Source organism: Oncorhynchus gorbuscha, unplaced genomic scaffold (assembly GCF_021184085.1).
Source record: "Oncorhynchus gorbuscha isolate QuinsamMale2020 ecotype Even-year unplaced genomic scaffold, OgorEven_v1.0 Un_scaffold_8852, whole genome shotgun sequence".
NCBI classification, from domain to species: domain Eukaryota; kingdom Metazoa; phylum Chordata; class Actinopteri; order Salmoniformes; family Salmonidae; genus Oncorhynchus; species Oncorhynchus gorbuscha.
In genome coordinates this window covers 1-13,870 of record NW_025745658.1, presented here as the reverse complement: position 1 = coordinate 13,870, position 13,870 = coordinate 1, and the positions used below count along the sequence as shown (strand labels likewise).

At 44.6% G+C, this 13,870-nt stretch overlaps 1 pseudogene; it reads left to right on the top strand.

The window, feature by feature from the left end:
• The first annotated feature begins 246 nt into the window (after window positions 1–246).
• LOC124019385 lies at window positions 247–13,761 on the top strand (annotated as a pseudogene).
• Window positions 13,762–13,870: the final 109 nt, after the last annotated feature.

Here is a 13,870-nt window from a genome sequence, read left to right as displayed (position 1 = left end):
TAGGTAGGTAGGTGGGTGGGTGGGTGGGTGGGTGGGTGGGTGGGTAGGTGGGTGGGTGGGTGGGTGGGGGTAGGTGGGTAGGTAGATAGATAGATAGATGGTTTAAAATCAGTAGCATCTAGTGAAAAGTAACATGTGATATGTCCACAGAAGGAACAGTAGTGTTATTGCTGAAGCAAATACATTTGATTACGGAACTCGGAGGAACTATCCCTTTAAACAATGTCTGTAACGTTTGTCCACCAGGCCAGGAGACGGCGTCCAAGCCCCAGAACAAGGCCGAGGTGCGGAGGCGTTACCTGATGGAGAAGTATGTGTGGAAGTGGAAACAGTTCATGAGGTCACGCTCCGAGGGTCTGTTCCCTCGGCTCCTCAAACTGGGACACAACAATTGGCTCAGACAGGTAAGGATACTCCCCTGCTCTTACAGCAGAACGGGGCGGCAGGGTAGCCTAGTAGCCTAGTGGTTAGAGCGTTGGACTAGCAACCGAAAGCAACCGAGCTGACAAGGTACAAATCTGTCGTTCTGCCCCTGAACAGGCAGTTAACCCACTGTTCCTAGGCCAGTTAACCCACTGTTCCTAGGCCAGTTAACACACTGTTCCTAGGCCAGTTAACCCACTGTTCCTAGGCCAGTTAACCCACTGTTCCTAGGCCAGTTAACCCACTGTTCCTAGGCCAGTTAACCCACTGTTCCTAGGCCAGTTAACCCACTGTTCCTAGGCCAGTTAACCCACTGTTCCTAGACCAGTTAACCCACTGTTCCTAGACCAGTTAACCCACTGTTCCTAGACCAGTTAACCCACTGTTCCTAGGCCAGTTAACCCACTGTTCCTAGGCCAGTTAACCCACTGTTCCTAGGCCAGTTAACCCACTGTTCCTAGACCAGTTAACCCACTGTTCCTAGACCAGTTAACCCACTGTTCCTAGACCAGTTAACACACTGTTCCTAGACCAGTTAACACACTGTTCCTAGGCCAGTTAACCCACTGTTCCTAGGCCAGTTAACCCACTGTTCCTAGGCCAGTTAACCCACTGTTCCTAGACCAGTTAACCCACTGTTCCTAGGCCAGTTAACCCACTGTTCCTAGACCAGTTAACCCACTGTTCCTAGACCAGTTAACCCACTGTTCCTAGGCCAGTTAACCCACTGTTCCTAGGCCAGTTAACCCACTGTTCCTAGGCCAGTTAACCCACTGTTCCTAGGCCAGTTAACCCACTGTTCCTAGACCAGTTAACCCACTGTTCCTAGACCAGTTAACCCACTGTTCCTAGACCAGTTAACCCACTGTTCCTAGGCCAGTTAACCCACTGTTCCTAGGCCAGTTAACCCACTGTTCCTAGGCCAGTTAACCCACTGTTCCTAGACCAGTTAACCCCACTGTTCTAGACCAGTTAACCCACTGTTCCTAGGCCAGTTAACCCCTGTTCCTAGGCCAGTTAACCCACTGTTCTAGGCCAGTTAACCACTGTTCAGTTAACCCACTGTTCCTAGGCCAGTTAACCCACTGTTCAGTTAACCCACTGTTCAGTTAACCCACTGTTCCTAGGCCAGTTAACCCACTGTTCCTAGGCCAGTTAACCCACTGTTCCTAGGCCAGTTAACCCACTGTTCCTAGACCAGTTACCCCACTGTTCCTAGACCAGTTACCCCCACTGTTCCTAGGCCGTCATTGTAAAGTAAGAATTTGTTCTTAACTGACCTGCCTAGTTAAATAAAGTGTATAAAATATCCTGTACTTAATCCCCACGATGTGTATCAAAGTTGTGTCGTGGAGGACATAATGTTTTAATGTTTTTAATGTTGATGATTATTTATTCATATTTTAAGCACAGAGAGTGAAAACGGCCGGGTAGGCCTTTCGCGAAATGTTCCAAAATGTGATTTGGGGAAAACACAGTTCTGAAACATGCTAGCAGTTTCATGGACAGAGATGGAAATATTTGTTAAGAATTTAGACCGAGGAGAATCTAGATGCAACAACTATCGTTGGTTGCTATATGACAAAAAAGAATGTCTGGCAGCTAGACAATGGGGTGGGGGAAGTTGATTTGAAAACTAGTACAACAGGAGAGAGCACATGATGTCTTTCTAAAATAAAAATGTCCTTCACGTTTTCTATGGTAGGATTTTGGCTATAGGCTACTTTTTAAATAAGGTAAGACATGCCTCTATGATACAGCACAGCCAGAAGAGGACTGGCCACCCACATAGCCTGGTTCCTCTCTATAGGTTTCTAATCTCCACCCGGCACAGCCAGAAGAGGACTGGCCACCCCTCATAGCCTGGTTCCTCTCTAGGTTTCTAATCTCCACCCGGCACAGCCAGAAGAGGACTGGCCACCCCTCATAGCCTGGTTCCTCTCTAGGTTTCTAATCTCCACCCGGCACAGCCAGAAGAGGACTGGCCACCCCTCATAGCCTGGTTCCTCTCTAGGTTTCTTCCTAGGTTCCTGCCTTTCTACGGAGTTTTTCCTAGCCACCTTGCTTCTACACCTGCATTGCTTGCTGTTTGGGGTTTTAGGCTGGGTTTCTGTACAGCACTTTGAGACAGCAGCTGATGTAAGAAGGGCGAAGGGCTTTATAAATACATTTGATCTGATTTGAAGTAAACGTCTGCGTTTTCAAACATTTAAGTAACAGGGAGAAATAGTGACGCTAATAACAGGCCTAATGCGTCTACTGGTCGATGGAAAAGGCATTTCGAAAACCTCCTCTATTAAATGTTAAGGAGCTACAAAGTAGTCTACCTGGAAAAAATTATATCATGATTCTTTGCCTCAATCCAGTGGCCATTTTGATTTGCAAACTCCAACAACAACAGTGCCTAGGTACCTGTGCAGTTGAATTAAAGGGTTAGTGCACTCAAAAATAAAGATTTCTTATATTTTGTGGTCTCCAGATGTGGTGTAACCATTGTTGTGGATTTACAACATCCAATGTTGTTGTTTTCTTCTCAACAACAACACAAAAAAGTGAAACCTGGAGAGAGAAAACACAATGAAAATAATCTGAAATCTGTGAATTTCTGACGCCGTTCCCAGTCTCATTTATCTATTTAAATCGTAGGCCTACTATTAGCTAACTGGTACCATACAGCTCGGCTGTAAAAAGACCAATATGGGATCGACCATTTTAGCTCGTTCAAAGTCTACGTCACTGTTTGTCATAGTTTCACACTAGGGTTCTTTTCCTTGGCCGGGCAGCGTTTAGGATTAGACTATTTACCAACCTCTCAGGCAGCACTACACCACTCCGCTTTTACATTTGAAATTGAATGGAAAAAGTTTTAAAAATATATATTTTTTTAAATAATAATTAAAATGATACGCTGCACCTTTCAATGAGACAACAAGGGACTGAGGTTCATGTAGCTGGTGTATGGACTCATAGCACCTATTTTATTTTTAATTAAAAATTATAGCATTTTTCACTTCCATGCTTTAATTGTTTTACTGTTATCTCCTCTGTCTCCCAGGTGCTGTTCACCCCAGCCACCCAGGCAGGCGGCAGGCAGCCTGTACCATCGTTGAGGCCCTCACCTCCATCCCCAGCCGCAAGCAGCAGGTGCTGGACCTGCTTACCAGGTAAGAGGCCGTCTTCAGGTTGGGAAAGGTAGCACTGTTTAAAATATATATATATATATACTGTTTAAAAAAAAAATATATATATATATATACTGTTTAAAAAAAAAATATATATATATACTGTTTAAAAAATAAAATATAATATATATAAAAATATATGCTGTTTAAAAAACGGTCATGTGTGCATACATTTTCATATATATACTGTTTCAAAATGTATATAGTATCAGTTATTTATATATACTGTAAAAAAAAACTATATCTGCACAGTGAAATATTTTTAAAAAAAAAAATAAAAATATATATATATATACTGTTTAAAAAAAATATGTGTATATTATGGATGTATGTTTCAACTTTCAAATTGACACGATGGGAAATGATCTAGAGGATCATGGTCATCAATGTGACCTGAGAGTTAGTATCAGTTAAGTTGGTCCCTCAGTTAACACTGGGTGTTAGGCATCACTGTGTTTGCCAGTTAGCTGGACCAGTTGAGCATCTGCAGTGAAATTTGCCATCAATTACTTACCTTTTGAGCTAATATCCTGGCTTTTGTCAAACAGCTGGATGAGTTAACATGCTATTTGTTTGTCCCTCAGTTACCTGGATGAGTTGAGCATCGCTGTGTGTTTGTCCCTCAATTACCTGGATGAGTTGAGCATCGCTGTGTTTTGTCCCTCAGTTACCTGGATGGTTGAGCATCGCTGTGTGTTTGTCCCATAAGTTACCTGGATGAGTTGAGCATCGCTGTGTTTGTCCCTCAGTTACGTGGATGGAGTTGAGCATCGCTGTGTGTTTGTCCCTCAGTTACCTGGATGAGATGAGCATCGCGCTGTGTGTTTGTCCCTCAGTTACCTGGATGAGTTGAGCATCGCTGTGTGTTTGTCCCTCAGTTACCTGGAGGAGTTTGAGCATCACTGTGTGTTTGTCCCTCAGTTACCTGGAGGAGTTGAGCATCACTGTGTGTTTGTCCCTCAGTTACCTGGATGAGTTGGGCATCACTGTGTGTTTGTCCCTCAGTTACCTGGAGAGTTGAGCATCACTGTGTGTTTGTCCTTCAGTTACCTGGATGAGTTGAGCATCACTGTGTGTTTGTCCCTCAGTTACCTGGATGAGTTGAGCATCGCGAGGGAATGTGCAGCTGAGTATCTGGGTCTGTACCAGAAGCTCATCAAGCCTCCTCAATGGAAGGTGTACTGGCTGCCCGAGGAGTCCTGCCCTACATGGAAACCTCATCACCAAGGAAATAGCCAACCTGTTGGCTCTGGGAAGAGGCCCACGCTCAGCACAGACCTGCAGCAGGGATACGCCCTCAAGAGCTTGACTGGTATGTGACGCTGTTCATTCACCTAAACCCAAGGCGCTTATGTATTAACTGGTCTTAAAGGGAGAGTTGACTCAAATAAAACATCACCATGACTTTCCACTTACACTATATATTACAGCAGTATGTGGACACCCCTTCAAATGAGTGCATTCAGCTATTGGTGCCGTTGGTGACAGGTGTTTTTAAATTGAGCACATTGGCAGTAGAATGGCCTTACTGAAGAGCTCAGTGACTTTCAACGTGGCACCCCGTCATAGGATGCCACCTTTCCAACCAGTCAGTTCGTCAAACAAGCATTTCGCTACACTCGCATTAACATCTGCTAACCATGTGTATGTGACCAATAAAATTTCATTTGATATGACATTTGTGCCCTGCTAGAGCTTCCCCGGTTAACTAAGTGCTGTTGGTTGTGAAGTGGAAACGTCTAGGAGCAACAACGGCTCAGCCGTGGAAGTGGTAGATCACACAAGCTCACAGAACGGACTGCTGAGTGCTGTAGCGCGTTAAAAAATATATCTGTCCTTCGTTGCAACACTCACTACCGAGTTCCAAACTGCCTCTGGAAGCAACTTCAGCGCAAAGTACTTTTGTTAGAAAGAGCGTGAGAAATGGGTTTCCATGGCGGAGCAGACGCACACAAGTCTAAGATCACCGTGCATGCCAGCGTCGGCTGGAGTGGTGTAAAACTCTCCGCCATTGGACTCTGGAGCAATGGAAACGCCTTCTCTGAGTAATGATTCACGGCTTCACCATCTGGCAGTCCGACAGACGAATCTGGGTTTGGCGGATGCCAGGAGAATGCTACCTGCCCCAATGCATAGTGCCAACTAAAGTTTGGTGGAGGAGGAGGAATAATGGTCTGGGGCTGTTTTTCATTGTTCGGTCTAGGCCCCTTAGTTCCAGTGAAGAGTCATCTTAACGTTACAGTATACAATGACATTATAGACAATTCTGTGCTTCCAACTTTGTGGCAACAGTTTGGGGAAGGCCTTTCCTGTTTCAGCATGACAATGCCCCTTTGCAAAGCAAAGTCCATATAGAAATGATTTGTTGAGATCGGTGTGGAAGAACTTGACTGGCCTGCACAGAGCCTGACCTCAACCTCATCGAACAGCTTTGGGATGAATTGGAATGCCAACTGCGAACCAGCGCTAATCGCCCAACATCACTAATGCTCGTGGCTGAATGGAAGCAAATCCCTGCAGAAATGTTCCAGCATCTAGTGGAAAGCCTTCCAGAAGAGTAGAGGCTGTTATAGCAGCAATGTTTCATCATCTGGTGGAAAGCCTTCCCAGAAGAGTGGAGGCTGTTATAGCAGCAATGTTCCATCATCTAGTGGAAAGCCTTCCCAGAAGAGTGGAGGCTGTTATAGCAGCAATGTTCCAACATCTAGTGGAAAGCCTTCCCAGAAGAGTGGAGGCTGTTATAGCAGCAATGTTCCATCATCTAGTGGAAAGCCTTCCCAGAAGAGTGGAGGCTGTTATAGCAGCAATGTCCCAACATCTAGTGGAAAGCCTTCCAGAAGAGTGGGAGGTCGTTATAGCAGGAATGTTCCAACATCTAGTGGAAAGCCTTCCCAGAAGAGTGGAGGCTGTTATAGCAGCAATGTCCCAACATCTAGTGGAAAAAACCTTCCAGAAGACTGGAGGCTGTTATAGCAGCAAGAGGGGGGAAGAACTCCATATTAATGCCTGTGATTTTGTAATGAGATGTTTGAAGAGCAGGTGTCCACATACTTTGGTCATGTAGTGTACCTTGGCTTTAGTCGATTCACCAAGATATTTATCTAATACGGATACTTTGTTTTGCTAGAATGATGAAAAAAAACCGATAAGCTTTGATGATATGTTAATATGATTACCTATCCCCGTGCGTGTCTTCTGGAAATCTACTGTCGTCCCTTTGTTAATATGATCCCCGTGCGTGTCTTCTAGGCTTACTGTCGTCCTTTGTTAATATGATCCCCGTGCGTGTCTTCTAGGCCTACTATCGTCCTTTGTTAATATGATCCCCCGTGCGTGTCTTCTAGGCCTACTGTCGTCCTTGTTAATATGATCCCCGTGCGTGTCTTCTAGGCCTACTGTAAGTCCTTTGTTAATATGATCCCCCGTGCGTGTCTTCTAGGCCTACTGTCGTCCTTTGTTAATATGATCCCCCGTGTCTTCTAGGCTTACTGTCGTCCTTGTTAATATGATCCCCCGTGCGTGTCTTCTAGGCCTACTGTCGTCCTTGTGGAGGTGGAGTCCATCAAGCGTCACTTTAAGAGTCGCTCTGGTGGGCACGGTGCTGAACGGCGACTGCACCTGTGTCTCAGGAAACTAGTGGTGCAGAGGACCAAGCTCATCGACGGACCCAGGACATGCTGCTGGAGATGCTGGAGGACATGACCACAGGTATAAAGCTAGTTAATATATAGACAGGAGGACATGCTGGAGGACGTGACCACAGGTATAAAGCTAGTTAATATATAGACCCAGGAGGACATGCTGCTGGAGATGCTGAGGACATGACCACAGGTATAAAGCTAGTTAATATATAGACCCAGGAGTATGCTGCTGGGATGCTGAGGACATGACCACAGGTATAAAGCTAGTTAATATAGACCCAGGAGGACATGCTGGAGGACGGGACTACAGGTATAAAGCTAGTTAATATAGACCCAGGAGGACATGCTGGAGGACGTGACCACAGGTATAAAGCTAGTTAATAGACCCAGGAGGACATGCTGGAGGACGGGACCACAGGTATAAAGCTAGTTAATATAGACCCAGGAGGGGGACATGCTGGGGACATGACCACAGGTATAAAGCTAGTTAATATAGACCCAGGAGGACATGCTGGAGGACATGACCACAGGTATAAAGCTAGTTAATATAGACCCAGGAGGGACATGCTGGAGGACATGACCACAGGTATAAAAGCTAGTTAATATAGACCCAGGAGGACATGCTGGAGGACATGACCACAGGTATAAAGCTAGTTAATATAGACCCAGGAGGACATGCTGAGGACATGACCACAGGTATAAAGCTAGTTAATATAGACCCAGGAGGACATGCTGGAGGACATGACCACAGGTATAAAGCTAGTTAATATAGACCCAGGAGGACATGCTGGAGGACATGACCACAGGTATAAAGCTGGTTAATATAGACCCAGGAGGACATGCTGGAGGACATGACCACAGGTATAAAGCTAGTTAATATAGACCCAGGAGGACATGCTGGAGGACATGACCACAGGTATAAAAACTAGTTAATATAGACCCAGGAGGACATGCTGGAGGACATGACCACAGGTATAAAGCTAGTTAATATAGACCCAGGAGGGACATGCTGGAGGACATGACCACAGGTATAAAGAAACTAGTTAATATAGACCCAGGAGGACATGCTGGAGGACATGACCACAGGTATAAAGCTAGTTAATATAGACCCAGGAGGACATGCTGGAGGACATGACCACAGGTATAAAAGCTAGTTAATATAGACCCAGGAGGACATGCTGGAGGGACATGACCACAGGTATAAAGCTAGTTAATATAGACCCAGGAGGACATGCTGGAGGACGTGACCACAGGTATAAAGCTAGTTAATATGGACCCAGGAGGACATGCTGGAGGGACATGACCACAGGCAAAAGCTAGTTAATATAGACCCAGGAGGACATGCTGGAGGACGTGACCACAGGTATAAAGCTAGTTAATATATAGACCCAGGAGGACATGCTGCTGGAGATGCTGAGGACATGACCCAGGTATAAAGCTAGTTAATATAGACCCAGGGAGTACATGCTGCTGGAGATGCTGGAGGACATGACCACAGGTATAAAGCTAGTTAATATAGACCCAGGAGGACATGCTGGAGGACGTGACCACAGGTATAAAGCTAGTTAATATAGACCCAGGAGGACATGCTGGAGGACGTGACCACAGGTATAAAGCTAGTTAATATAGACCCAGGAGGACATGCTGGAGACGTGACCACAGGGCGTATAATATAATCCAGGAGGACTAGTTAAGGCATAAAGCTAGTTACCCAGGAGGACATGCTGGAGGACATGACCACAGGTATAAAGCTAGTTAATATAGACCCAGGAGGACATGCTGGGAGGGGCATGACCACAGGTATAAAGCTAGTTAATATAGACCCAGGAGACATGACCACAGGTGCTGGAGGACATGACCACAGGTATAAAGCTAGTTAATAGACCCAGGAGGACATGCTGGAGGACATGACCACAGGTATAAAGCTAGTTAATATAGACCCAGGAGGACATGCTGGAGGACATGACCACAGGTATAAAGCTAGTTAATATAGACCCAGGAGGACATGCTGGAGGACATGACCACAGGTATAAAGCTAGTTAATATAGACCCAGGAGGACATGCTGGAGGACATGACCACAGGTATAAAGCTAGTTAATATAGACCCAGGAGGACATGCTGGGAGGACATGACCACAGGTATAAAGCTAGTTAATATGAGCCCAGGAGGGACATGCTGGAGGACATGACCACAGGTATAAAGCTAGTTAATATAGACCCAGGAGGACATGCTGGAGGACATGACCACAGGTATAAAGCTAGTTAATATAGACCCAGGAGGACATGCTGGAGGACATGACCACAGGTATAAAGCTAGTTAATATAGACCCAGGAGGGTTGTCTTTGGAGAGACATGACCACAGGTATAAAGCTAGTTAATATAGACCCAGAGGAGGACATGCTGGAGGACATGACCACAGGTATAAAGCTAGTTATGCTAGACCCAGGAGGACATGCTGGAGAGACGTGATGACCACAGATAAAGCTGAAAGTTGTAATATAGACCCAGGAGGACATGCTGGAGGATGATATTACAGGTATAAAGCTAGTTAATATAGACCCAGGAGACATGCTGGAAGAGACGTGACCACAGGTACAAGCTAGTTAATATAGACCCAGGAGGACATGCTGGGACGTGACCACAGGTATAAAGCTAGTTAATATAGACCCAGGAGGACATGCTGGAGGACGTGACCACAGGTATAAAGCTAGTTAATATAGACCCAGGAGGACATGCTGGAGGACATGACCACAGGTATAAAGCTAGTTAATATAGACCCAGGAGGACATGCTGGAGGACATGACCACAGGTATAAAGCTAGTTAATATAGACCCAGGAGGACATGCTGGAGGACGTGACCACAGGTATAAAGCTAGTTAATATAGACCCAGGAGGACATGCTGGAGGACATGACCACAGGTATAAAGCTAGTTAATATAGACCCAGGAGGACATGCTGGAGGACATGACCACAGGTATAAAGCTAGTTAATATAGACCCAGGAGGACATGCTGGAGGACGTGACCACAGGTATAAAGCTAGTTAATATAGACCCAGGAGGACATGCTGGAGGACGTGACCACAGGTATAAAGCTAGTTAATATAGACCCAGGAGGACATGCTGGAGGACGTGACCACAGGTATAAAGCTAGTTAATATAGACCCAGGAGGACATGCTGGAGGACGTGACCACAGGTATAAAGCTAGTTAATATAGACCCAGGAGGACATGCTGGAGGACATGACCACAGGTATAAAGCTAGTTAATATAGACCCAGGAGGACATGCTGGAGGACGTGACCACAGGTATAAAGCTAGTTAATATAGACCCAGGAGGACATGCTGGAGGACGTGACCACAGGTATAAAGCCAGTGCTTTCTTTCCATTCTCTAGGGACCGAGTCTGAGACCAAGGCCTTCATGGCTGTGTGTATTGAGACAGCCAAGAGATACGACCTGGATGACTACAGAACACCGGTGTTCATCTTTGAGAGACTCTGCAGCATCATCTACCCGGTAAACGGCTTCTTCTCTGTTCCTGCTCTAACTCAAGTCTATGGTTCAATTCCTCTTTCCTTGATTCCTTGCGTGCTCTTTCCTTGCCTCTTTCTCAAAACGCATTGGAGAGGTTTGAGGGAAGGGGACCTTGGACCTTCTCTAATACAGTTGAGAAGAAAGCGAAGAGATGGGAAGCAGGAAAGAGGACGCAAAGGAATCACAGAAAGATAATTGATAACCTTTGTGTTTCTAGGAATGCATTGCATGGCGTAACTGAATCTCCTCCTCTTCCTCCTCCCCTCCCTGCTCTTCCTCCCCCTCCTCACCTCCTCACTCCTCCTGCTCTTCCTCCCCCTCTAACTTCTCTCCTCCTCCCTCCTCTAACTTCTCTCCTCCTCTTCCTTCTCCTCTTCTCCCCCTCTAACTTCTCTCCTCCTCTTCCTCCCCTCTCCAGGAGGAAAACGAGATGACAGAGTTCTTTACCCTGGAGAAGGATCCTCAGCAAGAGACTTCCTGCAAGGCCGTATGCCTGGCCAATCGTCACAGCAACAACGAGCCAGATTGTCGGACCCCTGATGAGGGACATCAAGAACAAGATCTGTCAGACTGTGACCTGGTGGCCCTGCTCGAGGCGACAGTGGCATGGAGGTAGGAAACCATAGATTTCTCCTGTAGCTACAACACTGTGCCAACTGGTTGTTTTGTTGTTGTCCAAGACACTGTTTATTCTTGCACATAGTCACGTTTGCTGTGCTGTTTGGGAGATTGCTGTCCTGTGCTGTTGGGGTTGCTGCTGTAAAACACAAGCAGGAGATGGTTCTCCCGCCTCGTTTCTAATCGTCTCCTCTCTATTTGTTTTATCATAGCTTCTGGTGAACAATAAGATCATAAGTTTGGACCTGCCTGTGGCCGAGGTTTACAAGAAGGTGTGGTGCCCTACCAACGAGGTGACAAACTCTTCACTATTTTATTTTCCAACTGTATTTTTCAAACAACGATTGAGGTTGTTTAGGCTTGTTTGTGAAGTGTGTTGTTAACCTTGGGTTTTTTTTTTTTGTCTGTCAGGAGAGCCCATGAGGATCATATATCGTATGAGGGGTCTCCTTGGAGACGCTACTGAAGAGTTCATCGATCTCTGGACTCTACCACAGATGAAGAGGAGGATGAGGAGGAGGTGTATAAGATGGCAGGAGTGATGGCTCAGTGTGGGGGCTGGAGTGTATGCTCAGCAGACTGTCTGGCATCAGGACTTCAAACAGGGAAGACACCTGCTCACTGTGAGTAGGACATGGAACAGAATACTACATTATATATTGGTTCTAGTTCATTATATAGTTTCAGGAAATGCAAACATTTACATTGTAGTCAGAGACTAGTTATTACCATTATTATATAATAATTACATTGTAGTCAGAGACTAGTTATTACCATTATTATATAATATTTACATTGTAGTCAGAGGCTAGTTATTACCATTATTATATAATATTTACATTGTAGTCAGAGACTAGTTATTACCATTATTATATATATTTACATTGAGTCAGACTAGTTATTATAATATTTACATTGTAGTCAGAGACTAGTTATTACCATTATTATATAATATTTACATTGGAGTCAGACTAGTTATTATATAATATTTACATTGTAGTCAGACTAGTTATTACCATTATTATATAATATTTACATTGTAGTCAGACTAGTTATTACCATTATTATATAATATTTACATTGTAGTCAGAGGCTAGTTATTACCATTATTATATAATATTTACATTGTAGTCAGAGACTAGTTATTACCATTATTATATAATATTTACATTGGAGTCAGACTAGTTATTATATAATATTTACATTGTAGTCAGAGACTAGTTATTACCATTATTATATAATATTTACATTGGAGTCAGACTAGTTATTATATAATATTTACATTGTAGTCAGACTAGTTATTACCATTATTATATAATATTTACATTGGAGTCAGACTAGTTATTATATAATATTTACATTGTAGTCAGACTAGTTATTACCATTATTATATAATATTTACATTGGAGTCAGACTAGTTATTATATAATATTTACATTGGAGTCAGACTAGTTATTATATAATATTTACATTGGTCAGACTATAGTTATTACCATTATTATACATAACATTTAATAATGGCAGTAACAAGTCATTGACAACATTTACAATTGCTGTGGGATTATTTACAATACTATTTCAATAGTTAGGGTTTCAGATGTTTTTATTTTATTTTTACATTTGACAAATTTCCATTAAAAATTTGCCTCAGGCCTCCCGGGTGGCTCAGTGGTTAAGGGCGCTGTACTGCAGCGCCAACTGTGCCACCAGAGACTCTGGGTTCGCGCCCAGGCTCTGTCGTAACCGGCCGCGACCGGCGGGAGGTCCGTGGGGCGACGCACAATTGACATAGTGTCGTCCGGGTTAGGGAGGACTTGGTCGGTAGGGATATTCTTGTCTCATTGCGCACCAGCGACTCCTGTGGCGGGCCGGGCGCAGTGCACACTGACCAAGGTTGCCAGGTGTACGGTGTTTCCTCCGACATATTGGTGCGGCTGGCTTCCGGGTTGGATGCGTGCTGTGTTAAGAAGCAGTGCGGCTTGGTTGGGTTGTGTTTCGGAGGACGCATGAGTCATTCAACCTTCGTCTCTCCCGAGCCCGTACGGAAGTTGTAGATGAGACAAGATAGGAACTACTAATAATTGGATACTATGAAAATTGGGGAGAAAAACATACTTTTTTTTTGTTGCCTCAGTCATGTCAGTACAACGATAGTGTTTTTTTAGACATATTTCAGAATTTCCCCATTTACTGTAGAAAATAACTCTCCTCTGTCCCCTTCCCAGGTGCTGCTGAATCTGTTCAGTTACTGTAGAAAATAACTCTCTCCTGTCCCCTTCCCAGGTGCTGCTGAAGCTGTTCAGTTACTGTAGAAAATAACTCTCCTCTGTCCCTGCCCAGGTGCTGCTGAAGCTGTTCAGTTACTGTAGAAAATAACTCTCCTCTGTCCCTTCCCAGGTGCTGCTGAAGCTGTTCAGTTACTGTAGAAAATAACTCTCCTCTGTCCCCTTCCCAGGTGCTGCTGAAGCTGTTCA